The sequence below is a fragment of the Podarcis vaucheri genome (assembly GCF_965113315.1).
Source record: "Podarcis vaucheri genome assembly, chromosome: 1".
NCBI lineage: Eukaryota > Metazoa > Chordata > Lepidosauria > Squamata > Lacertidae > Podarcis > Podarcis vaucheri.
The window spans coordinates 135,973,187-135,989,617 of NC_138759.1; the positions used below are offsets into that span (position 1 = coordinate 135,973,187).

Consider the following 16,431-nt stretch of genomic DNA (forward strand, 5'->3'; position numbering starts at 1 on the left):
GTGCCTAGTGGCCATTGATAGCTTTCTCCTGCATAAAACCATCCAAGTTGGTGGCCGTCACAGCTTTCTGTGGGATTGAGCTTCCAGACGGATAGCTGAGCATGCCTGCTGCAGCAAAAACAGGAATTAGAAAGCACATTTCTCCCAAAGAAGTACTGGGAACTACAGTTTGTAAAGGGTCTGTAAAGTTTGCAGACCTGGCCACGCTTCGCAAGAGAGGTGTGTTGGTTCAAGGTGGCCACGCGGCCTGCAACTTGCACTCCTTCCTGACATGTCTTCCCCAAACCCCTTCTTCCAGAGGCTGTGCTGAAGATTTCCATCATGTGGAACACAAACTTGTGGAACTACCTCGAGGCTCAGGCAGTGGTGGAAACCCTCCTCAAGCATGAGACGGCAGAGAGCCTCTTGCAATACGAAGGGATCAAAGCAGCTGTGGAGTCTCTCCTACCATACACGGCACTTCCAGAGGCTGGGCCTCCATGTTCTCCATCTACTGCAGGCCTCCATGTTCCTCGATTTCATGTGGCAAAACATGAAGCTGCCTGACGCCGCCAAGTGGGACGAGGAGATGGACACCTGATGAGCTTCGGGTGCCAGCGGCATGCGGGGCAGAAGAGCTGGACACTCCTGCCAAGTTGGCACTGCTCTCACCTGTGGAATATGTTGAATTGGTTTGTTAAAAAAACTCCCACAAATGCACGTTTTTCATTTTGTAAAGGCATAAATCTCCCGAGAGTGTCTTCCTACATAAATCCCTTCCCCATCCCTGTTAAAAATGAAATAAAATTCTTTAGCATTTAAAAAAAACCAATTTTTATTAATTATTCAGTTTATACATCTCAAAATAAAAATTTTACATAATATGATGTAACAATTGACTTCCCTCCTTCCCCTTTCATGGTTCATTCTACTTATCAACATTCCTGCATATTTTACTATAGCAAATCTAATCATTTCTCCATTTGACATCCTTCAAATATTTACCATACTGTTGAATTTATCTAAACACTACCAGCGTTGTCAATTGTACACAATTGCTTTCTAAATATTCAGTAACATTTTTCCACTCCTCTTTGAATAAAGATTCTTCTTGCCCTCTTATTCTATGTTAAACCTGCTGCTTCTGCAAATTCTATCATCTTAAGTTGCCAGTCTTCCTTACTAGGGATCTCGCTCCTTTTCCATCTTTGGGCTAGTGTGGAGGTGGGGGTATATGCATGCACTTTGTTTGATTAAAAAACCTCTCATCACTGCCTTACTGGCATCCCAAACCATATTTAGATCTGTTCCTTTATTAAGGTTGAGGTTGAAAAATTCTTGTAGGGAATATATTCCCTTATTAACAATTTCTATATGATGTAGTATCGCATCATTTAGCCTGCCATGGTCATAAGAATACCATTGTGATCTCATAACGTCCTTGGTTATATCTCAACATTTTTTACTCTGGTTGTCAGGTCTTTCAAAGCCCATAAGAAGTCTTTTCTACTTGAAGAATTGTTGCCTTTGAGAAAAAAAAGTGGATTCCCGGACCATTGGGTGTCTGAGACACCAAAGATCAGTTAGATCCATGTTAGCCACCATGTTGAAGAAAGCATTAGGTAGTTTCCCTTCTTTAGAGTCTGATTTTTTTATAGATCAGTCTAAATCTAGGGACACCACACCATTAAAGTCACCCATCATTATTAATTTGCCATCAAATATCAAACAGTTTCTCTTCTATAGTTTTGAAGAATTAAGCTTTCTGCTTGTTAGGAGAATATACCATATTTTTTGCTCTATAAGACGCACCAGACCATAAGACGCACCTAGTTTTTGGAGGAGGAAAACAAGAAAAAAAATATTCTGAATCCCAGCAGCCAGAACAGCAAGAGGGATCCCTGCGCAGCGAAAGCAGCGATCCCTCTTGCTGTTCTGGCTTCTGGGATAGCTGCGCAGCCTGCATTCACTCCGTAAGACGCACACACATTTCCCCTTACTTTTTAGGAGGGAAAAGGTGAGTAGAGCAAAAAATACGGTAATAGCCATGTTGAGCTCTGGTTGGGATTGGGATTCCTTCCTTTGGTTGGAATCCATCTGTCTTGGGAAACCAGAAGAGTGCACTTTTCGGGATGAAATCAAACTTTGAGATTTACAGCGCCGGCTGTGTCTCTAGAGACTGATATCACCCATCTCCCTTCTGCGCTATCTGAGTATAAGACAAGCCCCAATTCTGAACACTGTTTTCCAGTTAAAAAGCTAGTCTTCTACATGGAAAAGTATGGTATGTCTCTCTCCACACACACACACCCCATTCCCTTGACCCTCACAACTGTAGGCCAGACCAAGAAACAAAGCAAGTGGCCTCCTAAATTGCTCATCTAATTCCAGCACTCCAGCTCATTGACCCCTCATTTGCTGAATCTTCAGCAGGCAGCGCATTTCCATTAAACCAGCGCTTTTCAAACTGTGTGTCACAACACATTCATGTGTCAGCCGCGGTGTGTAGGTATGCTGTGCAAATGCTCCCCGCGCTCCTCTTGGGGCTAGAAATTGAGGATTCTCAGGCAATCTAAACTTCACTGAATTGCAGGTCCAGGTCCATGCACAATATGGTCAAAACCCGTGTGATCCATTTAACCTGTTGGCTAATTCTCATGGGGCAGCAGTGCTACTGTTATTTTTTAATACGCCCTTGCATGCCAGGGCTCTGTGACCCCCTCACCCCCAATAGAGGGGAACAACCAGGCAGGACAAGGAGTGTAAGTGAAGAGTGGGCCAAATAGGCCACAACTCTATTGATTACAGAAGTGAAGGTTTTGCCTTAGGTCGTTGGGCATAACATTTGAATTCCAGTCCGACTGCTGGATGCGTATTCTTGGGTAAACCCAACGGGGGGGGGGGTCCTATGACCCACATCAAATAGAGGTGGGTCACTACTCCCAAAGCGTCCCTGTTTGAGGTGTGCTATGGCTCTAGGCCCCGCCTGGGCTCCCAAAGAAGCTCACAGATCCCTTGAATGGGATCCCCTTAACCAAGGAGGGGCAGGCGGAGGCTACAAGATGCCCTCCATTTAAAGACTAAGGCTGACCCAATGCCCAACCGCCTTACCAGTTTGCCAAGCAGAAAAACTCCTGGCCGGCAAGGACAACGTCCACGGCCAGGACATGAACCAGCCAGCAGCCCATCTTGGAAGAAGGGAGAGGCCTGCGCAGGAGCCCGCCTTGCACGGGGGCTGCAGCCCACTCCGGGATTGGGAAGGGGTGGGGAGCGGGGCCAGGTCACAGCGGCGCCTGCGCAGTGAGGGGGCGAGCGGGCTTCCCTGATGAGCTCCAGAGAACTTTAAGGGTTCTTGTGGGGCCAGGCCAGCTCCAGGATCTGACGGTCCCCTCAGGCAGAGGAGCCATCAGGGCAGGAATCTGGGGCAAGTGTCCCTGGGCCCCACTTGGCACAATGACCAGAACCCCCCCCCAAAGTTAACTAGGCTGGCGTACCACATTTTAAATTTCATTCTGAAAACTGAAAATTTTCACACTGAAAACAGTGTGTTATGCCTGAGCCTTCATTGCTGAAACTCCCAACAGCATTTTCGTGCTCACAAACACCTGATGAAAGAACCATTGTGACATAACCCATTCAAGCAGATATAAGGGGCAACAGGCTGTCAACAGTGGCAGTAGTTGGGAGTTCCCAGCTATTAAAAAGCCACAGGAAGTCATTTCGTACTGCCTGAGGAATTAATCCCTTATTTAACGTTCAGAATTGCTGGATCGATTGAACAGGACTGGAGCTAACATTTGCTTGGATTTGGCCCTGTTGATAGGGAACTGCCTGCTGCGTCCTCCGCTTTGAAGTCACCCTGGTCTTTGGGCCTCCAGCACCGTCTTCAGCATGTCCAACCCATCTAAGAGGCGTATGATAATGGTGTTCCACTGGATTAGGAAGACGCCCCTGACAGAGAAGCCGTGCTCTAGCACCTCGGCCAGACCTTCTGCCTCTGCGCCGGCTTGCAACACTCCTCACATTTCGCCCTACTTCACGAGGAGCAAGGCACAACCCGCTCCGCTCAGGAGGTCCAGCAGGCGCAAGGTGCCGCGATTGCCGAATCTCACCGACCCCAAGTTTTTAAGATCGGTCATTGGCAGCGTTGGCCGGAAGAGAGCCCGCAGGCGTGGCAAGCCAAAGAAGGCTGTAGCGGGAACCGGAAAAGGGTGAGGGCTACCCTTAACCAAGGAGGGGCAGGTGGAGGCTACAACCTGCTCTCCATTTAAAGACTAAGGCTGACCCAATGCCCAACCGCCTTACCAAGTTCTGACAATTGCTACGGGCAGACGAAAGCCGCAGGGCCAGAGCCAGTTTGCCAAGCAGAAAAACTCCTGGCCAGCCCCAAACAGGGCAAGGACAACGTCCACGGCCAGGCCAAGAACCAGCCAGCAGCCCATCTTGGAGGAAGGGAGATTGCCCTCCGGGGAGCGGGGCCTGGTGACAGCGGCGCCTGCGCAGTGAGGGGGCAAGCGGCCTTCCCTGACGAGCTTGAGGGAGCTTACAGAGAAAAACAAGCTCAAAACACAAGAAGAAAACAATTTTTAAAAGAATAAGAATTGAATATGGATAGACTTTATAGGCTGCAAACCGCCCCGAGGCTTCCAGAGAAAGAGCTGTATATAATAATTAGTAATAACATACATAAATAAATAATTACAATCCTTCAAATATTTACCATACTGTTGAATTTATCTAAAGACTACCAGCGTTTTCAATTGTACACAATTGCTTTCTAAATATTCAGTAAAATTTTTCCACTCCTCTTTGAATAAAGATTCTTCTTGCCCTCTTATTCTATGTTATTCTTTCGCTGCACACCTCCACTATCATCTTAAGTTGCCAGTCTTCCTTACTAGGGATGTCACTCATTTTCCATCTTTGGGCTAGTGGAGGTGGGCTTCTGGAATAGCTGCGCAGCCTGCATTCGCTCCATAAGATGCACACACATTTCCCCTTACTTTTTAGGAGGGAAAAAGTGAATCTTATAGAGCAAAAAATTACGGTAATAGCCATGGTGGGTTCTGTTTGGAATTGGGATTCCTTCCTTTGGTTGGAATCCATCTGTCTTGGGAAACTGGAAGAGTGCACTTTTGGGGATGAAATCAAACTGAGATTTACAGCGTCGGCTGTGTGTCTAGAGACTGCTACAGAAGAGACAGCTGGGGCAGATGAAAGCTGAAAAGCACCATGGTTTTTTCTCTCTCCAGGCCTCCCAGCAGTCATTCTTCCTGTGGATACATGACCTGACTATCTGTCTACATGGGATTTCCACATGGCAGGGTTTATGTTGCTAGCCTTCATGTTACGTTTGCAGACATGGTTGTAAGAGAGTTGGTCTGCCAACGGGTCTGGTGCCTGAAGCCAGCTCCCCAAAGAGCAGATCCTTGGGTATCCTGCCGTCTTCCATGTTGTGGACATGATCAAGCCCGTGTAGATGTGTGAACATGCTGGGAATGTGGGCTTGTGAGAGCACATATTGGATATTCTGTCCTTTCTTTCCTGACATTCCACCAACTCCATTTGCGGAGGTATCCACCCAAAGCAGCGGATCCAGGGGACTTGGTTTCAACGCCACCTAGGGTCGTGCCACAGCCTCAGCAAAAATTGGGCGGCCCCCTGGACTTGGGTACCGGTCCCCAGCGCTCTGGCAGAGTTTCCAAGCACCCAACTTATTTAAAGGACTATGTTGTTGGACATGTAACACTGTTGGTCTAATGGAAGTAGGTGAAATGTAACCGATATGTTTTTGTGCCTAACTGAACCATTACGCGCAGTGCTGTATATAAGGAAACCATTACGATTGTAACTAACACCTTATCTCGGTGGGGAGGGGTGTTATGTACTGAAGTTCTCACCCTGGGCCAGCAGGGAGATACTGTAGATAGTAATGCAAATAAGGGCACCCACTAACATGCTGCAGCCCGATGCAAGGTTGGTTGCAACCAGAGAGCTACCACCCTGCCAATATATGGGGGAAGATTAAGAAATGGGTCCCCAAATGCATGTATGATTCAAAGTAGGTCCTGGGTCTTCAAAGGCTGAAGATACTTGGTTTGCGCTGATTGGCAGCAGCCCTCCAAGATTTCAGGCAGGATCTCTCCCAGTCCCACCAGGAGATGCTGGGGACTGAACCTGATGCCTTCTGCATGCTAAGCAGCTGTTCTACCACTGAGCTCTGGCCCTAGCTCACAATATTGCTGTCTGGATAAAATGGAGAAGGTGGAGGCTGAAGTGTGTATGCTCTGTGGAGGAAAGGTGGGATAAAAGTGTAAGAAGGAATAAAGTATGTAAACTAGCCTAGAAGTGAATCAACTACAGTGTATTTTTATCTTACTCTCCTAATAATTTGTATATAAATTATAAAACTGGTATATAAATTTTGTTAAATAAAAAGAGGAAATGTTCAGACTTTCAAACACTGTGTTATGCCTGAGCCTTCATTGCTGCAACTCCCAACAGCATTTTCCTGCTCACAAACACCTGATGAAGGAACCATTGTGACATAACCTATTCAAGCAGAGTTAAAAGGGGCAACAGGCTGTCAACAGTGGCAGTAGTTGGGAGTTCCCTGCTATTAAAAAGCCACAGGAAGTCTTTTCGTACTGCCTGAGGAATTAATCCCTTATTTAACGTTCAGAATTGCTGGATCAATATAACAGGACTAGAGCTAACATTTGCTTGGATTTGGCCCTGTTGATAGGGAACTGCCTGCTGCGTCCTCCGCTTTGAAGTCACCCTGGTCTTTGGGCCTCCAGCACCGTCTTCAGCATGTCCAACACATCTAAGAGGCGCATGATAATGGTGTTCCACTGGATTAGGAAGAAGCCCCAGACAGAGAAGCCGTGCTCTACCACATCGGCCAGACCTTCTGCCTCTGCACCGGCTTGCAACACTCCTCACATTTCGCCCTACTTCACGAGGAGCAAGACACAACCCGCTCCGCTCAGGAGGTCTAGCAGGCGCAAGGTGCCGCGATTGCCGAATCTCACCGACCCCAAGTTTTTAAGATCGGTCATTGGCAGCGTTGGCCGGAAGAGAGCCCACAGGCGTGGCAAGACAAAGAAGGCTGTAGCGGGAACAGGAAAAGGGGAAGCGACCTACTGGAGTCGCCATTGACATACACTCTCAGCCAGAGCGAATTTTGCCAACCAGAAAAACTCCTGGCCGCCAAGGACAACGTCCACAGCCAGGCCACGAACCAGCCAGCAGCCCATCTTGGAGGAAGGGAGATCGCCCTCCGGGGAGCGGGGCCAGGTGACAGCGGCGCCTGCGCAGTGAGGGGGCAAGCGGCCTTCCCTGACGAGCTTGAGGGAGCTTACAGAGAAAAACAAGCTCAAAACACAGGAAGAAAACAATTTTTAAAAGAATAAGAATTGAGTATGGATAGACTTTATAGGCTGCAAACCGCCCCGAGGCCCCCAGAAGAAGAGCTGTATATAATAAATAGTAATAACATACATAAATAATTACAATAAAAACGACACTAGCAAAAAATACATTCCATGTTTTGTTTTATATTTTTATCTGCCGCCCTTTTCCTTGACAGGAACTCAAAGTCAGCGGCTCAGGGCCTCCGGGGGAAGCGGTCCGGCGGCAAAAAGATTCCTCCGCCTTCCGGCCGGGCTCCCGGGGGCTCCCGACGTCACCTTCCCGCGTCGCCCAATGCGGGCGCCGGATGCGGAGGGGCGGGGCAAGCAGGCCCCGCCCCGGAGCGGCCTTCTGTTGCTAGGGCCGCGGAGTCGGGTAGCAACGGCAAGGAGAGGCTGAAATCAAACTGTTTGAGATTTACAGCGTTGGCTGTGTCTCTAGAGACTGCTATGGAAGAGACAGCTGGGGCAGACGAAAGCTGAAAATGCGCCATGGTTTTCTCTCTCTCCAGGCCTCCCAGCAGTCATTCTTCCTGTGGATACATGACCTGACTATCTGTCTGCAAGGGATTTCCACATGGCAGGGTTTATGTTGCTAGCCTTCATGTTACGTTTGCAGACATGGTTGTAAGAGAGTTGGTCTGCCAACGGGTCTGGTGCCTGAAGCCAGCTCCCCAAAGAGCAGATCCTTGGGGATCCTGCCGTCTTCCATGTTGTGGACATGATCAAGCCCGTGTAGATGTGTGAACATGCTGGGAATGTGGGCTTGTGAGAGCACATATTGGATATTCTGTCCTACCATGTGGTACCCCAAAAGTTCCTGATGCAGCACATGTGGAAGTCATGGGGGCGTTGCTCCTGGGGGTGTAAGTTGCCCACGACTCCCAAACTACTATTTTTACAAGGCATGTCCTCCTAAAATGCATGCATATTAAGAGCAAACAGAGTATGCCTTTTTCATTGCAGCCCTTATGGAAATGTATGCAGATTTAAAACTTCTAACCATTCAATGAAGATTTGAGTGACAGCCCTCCTTTTGTTTTCTTTACTCTGCTCATTAAGATGATGTTCCATTTTGAAGCTCTCTACATCTATGGTACAATTTTCTCACATAGAAGCAGGTCAGAGGATGACAAGAAAGGGAAGGTGGAAGAAGACAAGTTACAAAGCCGAAGCATCCAGGAGCAGAGAACAGTAGCTGAGAGTTATGTAGAAACGGGTGGAAAATCCTACCCATTCTTTCTTTTATTCTATTTACCGTATTTTCCCGTGTATGAGATGCCCCCATGTATAAGACGCCCCTATTTTGGGGGACTCCTATTTCAGACAATGGGGGGAGATGGCCCAGAGTTGTTGAGCGTTTTGGGAGGAGGGAATGCCCAAAATCACCCACCATAATGATAAACGCTGCCTATCGCACGCGTCACAAAAGCAGCAAACCGACGGCCCGATCACCACCACTAGCCGGCAAGCGCACGCACAATTGACGCAGCGGAAGCCAATCAACAGCAGCCCTTGATGCATCCAAAAATCAACAACCCAATTGCTGCCGCAGCAGCCAATCCAAACCAGCCATTGCCACAGCCACCAAACACCCACCCCATCGTGTAAATGTTTTATAGTCTATATTTAATAAAGATATTGGCCTGTAGGTTTTTATAAATCTCAGATCTGTGCCTTGCTTTGGGATAAGAGTTATTAATGCTTCTTGCCACAAATTGGGTATTTCTCCTTTATCTAGAATTTCATTCATGACTGATTGTAATTTGGGTGTTATTATTTCCTCTAGTTTTTTATAGGATGTTACTGAGATTCCGTCTGGTCCCGGCGATTTCCCATCCTTCATATTTTTAATCACTTTTTTAATCTCTTCAAGTTCAATATTTGAATTTCAATTTGCATATTCTTCTTCTATGTCTGGTAGTCTATTTTCTAATAGGTCTTTTCTCTTCTCCCTCACCAAGTAATGCATTGCGCAAAGTACCCTTGTCATGTCTCTGACTTTGACAAGGAAACACTGAAATTAAAGAAATTCCCCCAAAGAAACAGGTAAGTATTGCAAAGTCAGTATTATTTCCTTGAGATGGCCAGAGGACAAGGCTGATGGACAAGTGCTGTTAATTCTTAAGGGGTTGAAGCATGTTGTTGCAACACATTGGGGTGGGGTGGGGGACTGATGAACGGACAGAGCCTCAGGAAGTGGTACAAACGGTGAGCAAAATTTGAAGAATTCTTGGCTGGGCAAAGAGAGCAAGTTAGCCACAGTGGGATCTGCTCACGAAATAGGTCTATCTGGGAAGGGTTAGATGCTGACTTGGCTCCACCAACGCCCTGCCTTTAAGGGTTCTGGTGGGGCCAGGCCAGCTCCAGGATCTGACGGTCCTCTCAGGCAGTGGAGCCATCAGGGCAGGAATCTGGGGCAAGTGTCCCTGGGCCCCACTTGGCACAATGACCAGAACACGCCCCCCCCCCAAGTTAAATAGGCTGGCATACCACATTTTAAATTTTGTTCTGAAAAATTAGCTACGCCAGCTCTGTAATACTAGAGCAAAGATTATAATGCATATTGTTGTTGTAATTTTATAAATATTATAAAACGCATTCCTGCAAGCCATGTAGTCTGGAATAAACTCAGTCACCTCTCCCATCATTAATTGTAGTCATAGGAGTTCCCACATGCAAATGGAGTTCATTAATAATAACTAATAACGACTTGGAAAAGAACCTCCTGAAGCTTCGGAAAGACAGGAAAGGTGAGTTGGTATGCTGCAGGGACGACCTCTAAAGGTGTGTGTGTGTGTGTACTGAACTTAATTACCCAGCAGGTGCCCTTTCGCATAGTCTTTCTTTGTTCTTTGGAACAACAGCCATGGTAAAGTTGCGAGTTTAAGAAGAAAGACGGGTGAGAGGAGAGGTTGCTTGACCCTGCGCCCTCCTGGCATTTTTCTGATTCAAAACCTCCCACCAACACCGCAGGCTGCTTTTCTACTAGGGTGGGGAGGGGTGTTTCAACTTCTCCCCTGCCTTGAAGAAAGGCGCAGGTCAGATGTGTGCCCAGACCTGGCCACGCTTCGCAAGAGAGGGGTGTTGGTTCAAGGTGGCCACGCAGCCTGCAACTTGCACTCCTTCCTGACATGTCTTCCCCAAACCCCTTCTTCCAGAGGCTGTGCTGAAGATTTCCATCACGTGGAACACAAACTCGTGGAACTACCTCGAGGCTCAGGCAGTGGTGGAAACCCTCCTCAAGCATGAGACGCCAGAGAGCCTCTTGCAATACGAAGGGATCAAAGCAGCTGTGGAGTCTCTCCTACCATACGCGGCACTTCCAGAGGCTGGGCCGGTTACTGCAGGCCTCCATGTTCCTCGATTTCATGTGGCAAAACATGAAGCTGCCTGACGCCGCCAAGTGGGACGAGGAGATGGACCCCTGATGAGCTTCGGGTGCCAGCGGCATGCAGGGCAGAAGAAGTGGACACTCCTGCCAAGTTGGCACTGCTCTCACCTGTGGAATATGTTGAATTGGTTTGTTAAAAAAAACTCCCACAAATGCACGTTTTTCATTTTGTAAAGGCATAAATCTCCCGAGAGTGTCTTCCTACATAAATTCCTTCCCCATCCCTGTTAAAAATGAAATAAAATTATTTAGCATTAAAAAAAAACACAATTTATTAATTTTTCAGTTTATACATCTCAAAATAAACATTTTACATAATATGATGTAACAACTGACTTCCCTCCTTCCCCTTTCATGGTTCATTCTACTTATCAACATTCCTGCATATTTTACTATAGCAAATCTAATCATTTCTCCATTTGACATCCTTCAAATATTTACCATACTGTTGAATTTATCTAAACACTTCCAGCGTTTTCAATTGTACACAATTGTTTCCTAAATATTCAGTAACATTTTTCCACTCCTCTTTGAATAAAGATTCTTCTTGCCCTCTTATTCTATGTTAAACCTGCTGCCCTTGAAGCTGTCCCAGAAACTCCAGCGGGTGCAGAATGCTGCAGCGAGGCTCCTCACGGGGTCTCTGCCATGGGAGCATATTCACCCAGTGCTTTTCCAGCTGCACTGGCTCCCGGTGGAGTACAGGGTCAGGTTTAAGGTGCTGGTTTTGACCTTTAAAGCCCTTCACGGCCTAGGACCCTCGTACCTGCGGGACCACCTCTCCCGGTATGCCCCACCTTAAGGTCCATAAATAGCAACACCCTAGTGGTCCCGGGCCCTAAGGAAGTTAGATTAGCCTCAACCAGAGCCAGGGCCTTCTCAGCACTGGCTCCGGCCTGGTGGGACACTCTGCCTCATGAGACCAGGGCCCTGCAGGATCTGATTTCTTTCCGCTGGGCCTGTAAGACAGAGTTGTTCCGCCTGGCCTTTGGCTTGGAGCCAATTTGAATCGCTCCTCCTCTTTCTCTTTTCTTTTACCTTTCTCCTCCTGCGATGAGGCTGCATTTTAATATTTTAATGTTTCATTATTTTAACGTTGTATTTTATTTTTGTTTTTAAGTTGTAATCATTCATCTTGTTTTTATTATTGCTTGTAAGCCGCTCTGAGCCCGGCCTTGGCTGGGGAGGGCGGGGTATAAATAAAAAATTATTATTATTATTATTATTATTATTATTATTATTATTCTGCAAATTCTATCATCTTAAGTTGCCAGTCTTCCTTACTAGGGATCTCGCTCCTTTTCCATCTTTGGGCTAGTGTGGAGGTGGGTGTATATGCATGCACTTTGTTTGATTAAAAAACCTCTCATCACTGCCTTACTGGCATCCCAAACCATATTTAGATCTGTTCCTTTATTAAGGTTGAGGTTGAAAAATTCTTGTAGGGAACATATTCCCTTATTAACAATTTCTATATGATGTAGTATCGCATCATTTAGCCTGCCATGGTCATAAGAATACCATTGTGATCTCATAACGTCCTTGGTTATATATCAACCTTTTTTACTCTGGTTGTCAGGTCTTTCAAAGCCCATAAGAAGTCTTTTCTACTTGAAGAATTGTTGCCTTTGAGAAAAAAAAGTGGATTCCCGGACCATTGGGTGTCTGAGACACCAAAGATCAGTTAGATCCATGTTGGCCACCATGTTGAAGAAAGCATTAGGTAGTTTCCCTTCTTTAGAGTCTGGTTTTTTTATAGATCAGTCTAAATCTAGGGACACCACACCATTAAAGTCACCCATCATTATTAATTTGCCATCAAATATCAAACAGTTTCTCTTCTATAGTTTTGAAGAATTAAGCTTTCTGCTTGTTAGGAGAATATACCATATTTTTCGCTCTATAAGACGCACCAGACCATAAGACGCACCTAGTTTTTGGAGGAGGAAAACAAGAAAAAAATATTCTGAATCTCAGAAGCCAGAACAGCAAGAGGAATCGCTACGCAGGGAAAGCAGCAATCCCTCTTGCTGTTCTGGCTTCTGGGATAGCTGCGCAGCCTGCATTCGTTCCATAAGACGCACACACATTTCCCCTTACTTTTTAGGAGGGAAAAAGTGAGTAGAGCAAAAAATACGGTAATAGCCATGGTGGGCTCTGGCTGGAATTGGGATTCCTTCCAACTTTGAGATTTACAGCGTCGGCTGTGTCTCTAGAGACTGATATCACCCATCTCCCTTCTGCACTATCTGAGTATAAGACAAGCCTCAATTTTGAACACTGTTTTCCAGTTAAAAAGCTAGTCTTCTACACGGAAAAGTATGGTATGTCTCTCTCCACACACACACCGCTAATTCTCATGGGGCAGCAGTGCTATTGTTATTTTTTAATACGCCCTTGCATGCCAGGGCTCTGTGACCCCCTCACCCCCAATAGAGGGGAACAACCAGGCAGGACAAGGAGTGTAAGTGAAGAGTGGGCCAAATAGGCCACAACTTTATTGATTACAGAAGTGAAGGTTTTGCCTTAGGTCGTTGGGCATAACATTTGAATTCCAGTCCGACTGCTGGATGTGAATTCTTGGGTGAACCCAGGGGGGGGGGAGGGTCCTATGACCCACATCAAATAGAGGTATCCCCTCCTGCCAAAGCGTCCCTGTTTTAGGTGTGCTATGGCTCTAGGCCCCAAAGAAGCAACTGCTCACAGATCCCTTGAATGGGATCCCCTTAACCAAGGAGGGGCAGGCGGAGGCTACAAGCTGCCCTCCATTTAAAGACTAAGGCTGACCCAATGCCCAACCGCCTTACCAGTTTGCCAAGCAGAAAGACTCCTGGCCGGCAAGGACAACGTCCACGGCCAGGCCATGAACCAGCCAGCAGCCCATCTTGGAAGAAGGGAGAGGCCTGCGCAGGAGCCCGCCTTGCACGGGGGCTGCAGCCCACTCCGGGATTGGGACGGGGTGGGGAGCGGGGCCAGGTCACAGCGGCGCCTGCGCAGTGAGGGGGCGAGCGGGCTTCCCTGATGAGCTCCAGGGAACTTTAAGGGTTCTTGTGGGGCCAGGCCAGCTCCAGGATCTGACGGTCCTCTCAGGCAGTGGAGCCATCAGGGCAGGAATCTGGGGCAAGTGTCCCTGGGCCCCACTTGGCACAATGACCAGAACCCCCCCCCCCAGTTAACTAGGCTGGCGTACCACATTTTAAATTTCATTCTGAAAACTGAAAATTTTCACACTGAAAACAGTATGTTATGCCTGAGCCTTCATTGCTGAAACTCCCAACAGCATTTTCGTGCTCACAAACACCTGATGAAGGAACCATTGTGACATAACCCATTCAAGCAGAGTTAAAAGGGGCAACAGGCTGTCAACAGTGGCAGTAGTTGGGAGCTCCCAGCTATTAAAAAGCCACAGGAAGTCTTTTTGTACTGCCTGAGGAATTAATCCCTTATTTAACGTTCAGAATTGCTGGATCGATTGAACAGGACTTGAACTAACATTTCCTTGGATTTGGCACCATTGATAGGGAACTGCCTGCTGCGTCCTCCGCTTTGAAGTCATCCTGGTCTTTGGGCCTCCAGCACCGTCTTCAGCATGTCCAACACATCTAAGAGGCGTATGATAATGGTGTTCTATTGGGTTAGGAAGAAGCCCCAGACAGAGAAGCCAAGATCTACCACCTCACCCAGACCTTCTGCCTCTGCACCGGCTCGCAGCACTCCTCACATTTCGCCCTACTTTACGAGGAGCAAGGCACAACCCGCTCCGCTCAGGAGGTCCAGCAGGCGCAAGGTGCCGCGATTGCCGAATCTCACCGACCCCAAGTTTTTAAGATCGGTCATTGGCAGCGTTGGCCGGAAGAGAGCGCGCAGGCGTGGCAAGCAAAAGAAGGCTCCAGTGGGAACAGGAAAAGGGGAAGCGGCCTGCTGGAGTCGCCATTGACATACACTCTCAGCCCGAGCCAGTTTGCCAAGCAGAAAAACTCCTGGCCAGCCCCGAACAGGGCAAGGACAACGTCCACGGCCAGGCCAAGAACCAGCCAGCAGCCCATCTTGGAGGAAGGAAGATCGCCCTCCGGGAGGGCCTGTGCAGGAGCGGGGCCAGGTGACAGCGGCGCCTGCGCAGTGAGGGGGCAAGCGCCCTTCCCTGATGAGCTCGAGGGAGCTTACAGAGAAAAACAAGCTCAAAACACAAGAAGAAAACAATTTTTAAAAGAATAAGTATTGAATATAGACTTTATAGAATGCGAACCGCCCCGAGGCCTCCAGAAGAAGAGCTGTATATAATAAAAGTAATAACATACATAAATAATTACAATCCTTCAAATATTTACCATACTGTTGAATTTATCTAAACACTACCAGCGTTTTCAATTGTACACAATTGCTTTCTAAATATTCAGTAAAATTTTTCCACTCCTCTTTGAATAAAGATTCTTCTTGCCCTCTTATTCTATGTCATTCTTTCGCTGCACACCTCCACTATCATCTTAAGTTGCCAGTCTTCCTTACTAGGGATGTCACTCATTTTCCATCTTTGGGCTAGTGGAGGTGTGCTTCTGGGATAGCTGCGCAGCCTGCATTCGCTCCATAAGATGCACACACATTTCCCCTTACTTTTTAGGAGGGAAAAAAGTGAATCTTATAGAGCAAAAAAATACGGTAATAGCCATGGTGGGTTCTGTTTGGAATTGGGATTCCTTCCTTTGGTTGGAATCCATCTGTCTTGGGAAACTGGAAGAGTGCACTTTTGGGGATGAAATCAAACTGAGATTTACAGCGTCGGCTGTGTCTCTAGAGACTGCTACGGAAGAGACAGCTGGGGCAGATGAAAGCTGAAAAGCACCATGGTTTTCTCTCTCTCCAGGCCTCCCAGCAGTCATTCTTCCTCTAGTCACTGCTGTGGATACATGACCTGACTGTCTACAAGGGATTTCCACATGGCAGGGTTTATGTTCCTAGCCTTCATGTTACGTTTGCAGACATGGTTGTAAGAGAGTTGGTCTGCCAACGGGTCTGGTGCCTGAAGCCAGCTCCCCAAAGAGCAGATCCTTGGGGATCCTGCCGTCTTCCATGTTGTGGACATGATCAAGCCCGTGTAGATGTGTGAACATGCTGGGAATGTGGGCTTGTGAGAGCACATATTGGATATTCTGTCCTTTCTTTCCTGACATTCCACCAACTCCATTTGCGGAGGTATCCACCCAAAGCAGCGGATCCAGGGGACTTGGTTTCAACGCCACCTAGGGTCGTGCCACAGCCTCAGCAAAAATTGGGCGGCCCCCTGGACTTGGGTACCGGTCCCCAGCGCTCTGGCAGAGTTTCCAAGCACCCAACTTATTTAAAGGACTATGTTGTTGGACATGTAACACTGTTGGTCTAATGGAAGTAGGTGAAACGTAACCGATATGCTTTTGTGCCTAACTGAACCATTACGCGCAGTGCTGTATATAAGGAAACCATTACGATTGTAACTAACACCTTATCTTGGTGGGGAGAGGTGTTATGTACTGAAGTTCTCACCCTGGGCCAGCAGGGAGATACTGTAGATAGTAATGCAAATAAGGGCACCCACTAACATGCTGCAGCCCGATGCAAGGTTGGTTGCAACCAGAGAGCTACCACCCTGCCAATATATGGGGAAAGATTAAG

The 16,431-nt window shown here is 47.4% G+C and overlaps 2 long non-coding RNA genes across 2 annotated transcripts; one reads left to right on the forward strand and one right to left on the reverse strand.

Moving 5' to 3' along the window:
• Positions 1-473: 473 nt before the first annotated feature.
• On the reverse strand, positions 474-13,607 carry LOC309525504. The gene is made up of 3 exons (XR_014216359.1): positions 13,593-13,607; positions 10,603-10,893; positions 474-651 (listed from the first exon to the last, which is right to left on the reverse strand). It is a non-coding gene; the product is annotated as an uncharacterized lncRNA (long non-coding RNA).
• On the forward strand, positions 13,577-15,098 carry LOC309525215. The gene is made up of 2 exons (XR_014216108.1): positions 13,577-13,645; positions 14,808-15,098. It is a non-coding gene; the product is annotated as an uncharacterized lncRNA (long non-coding RNA).
• The last annotated feature ends 1,333 nt before the right edge of the window (positions 15,099-16,431 follow it).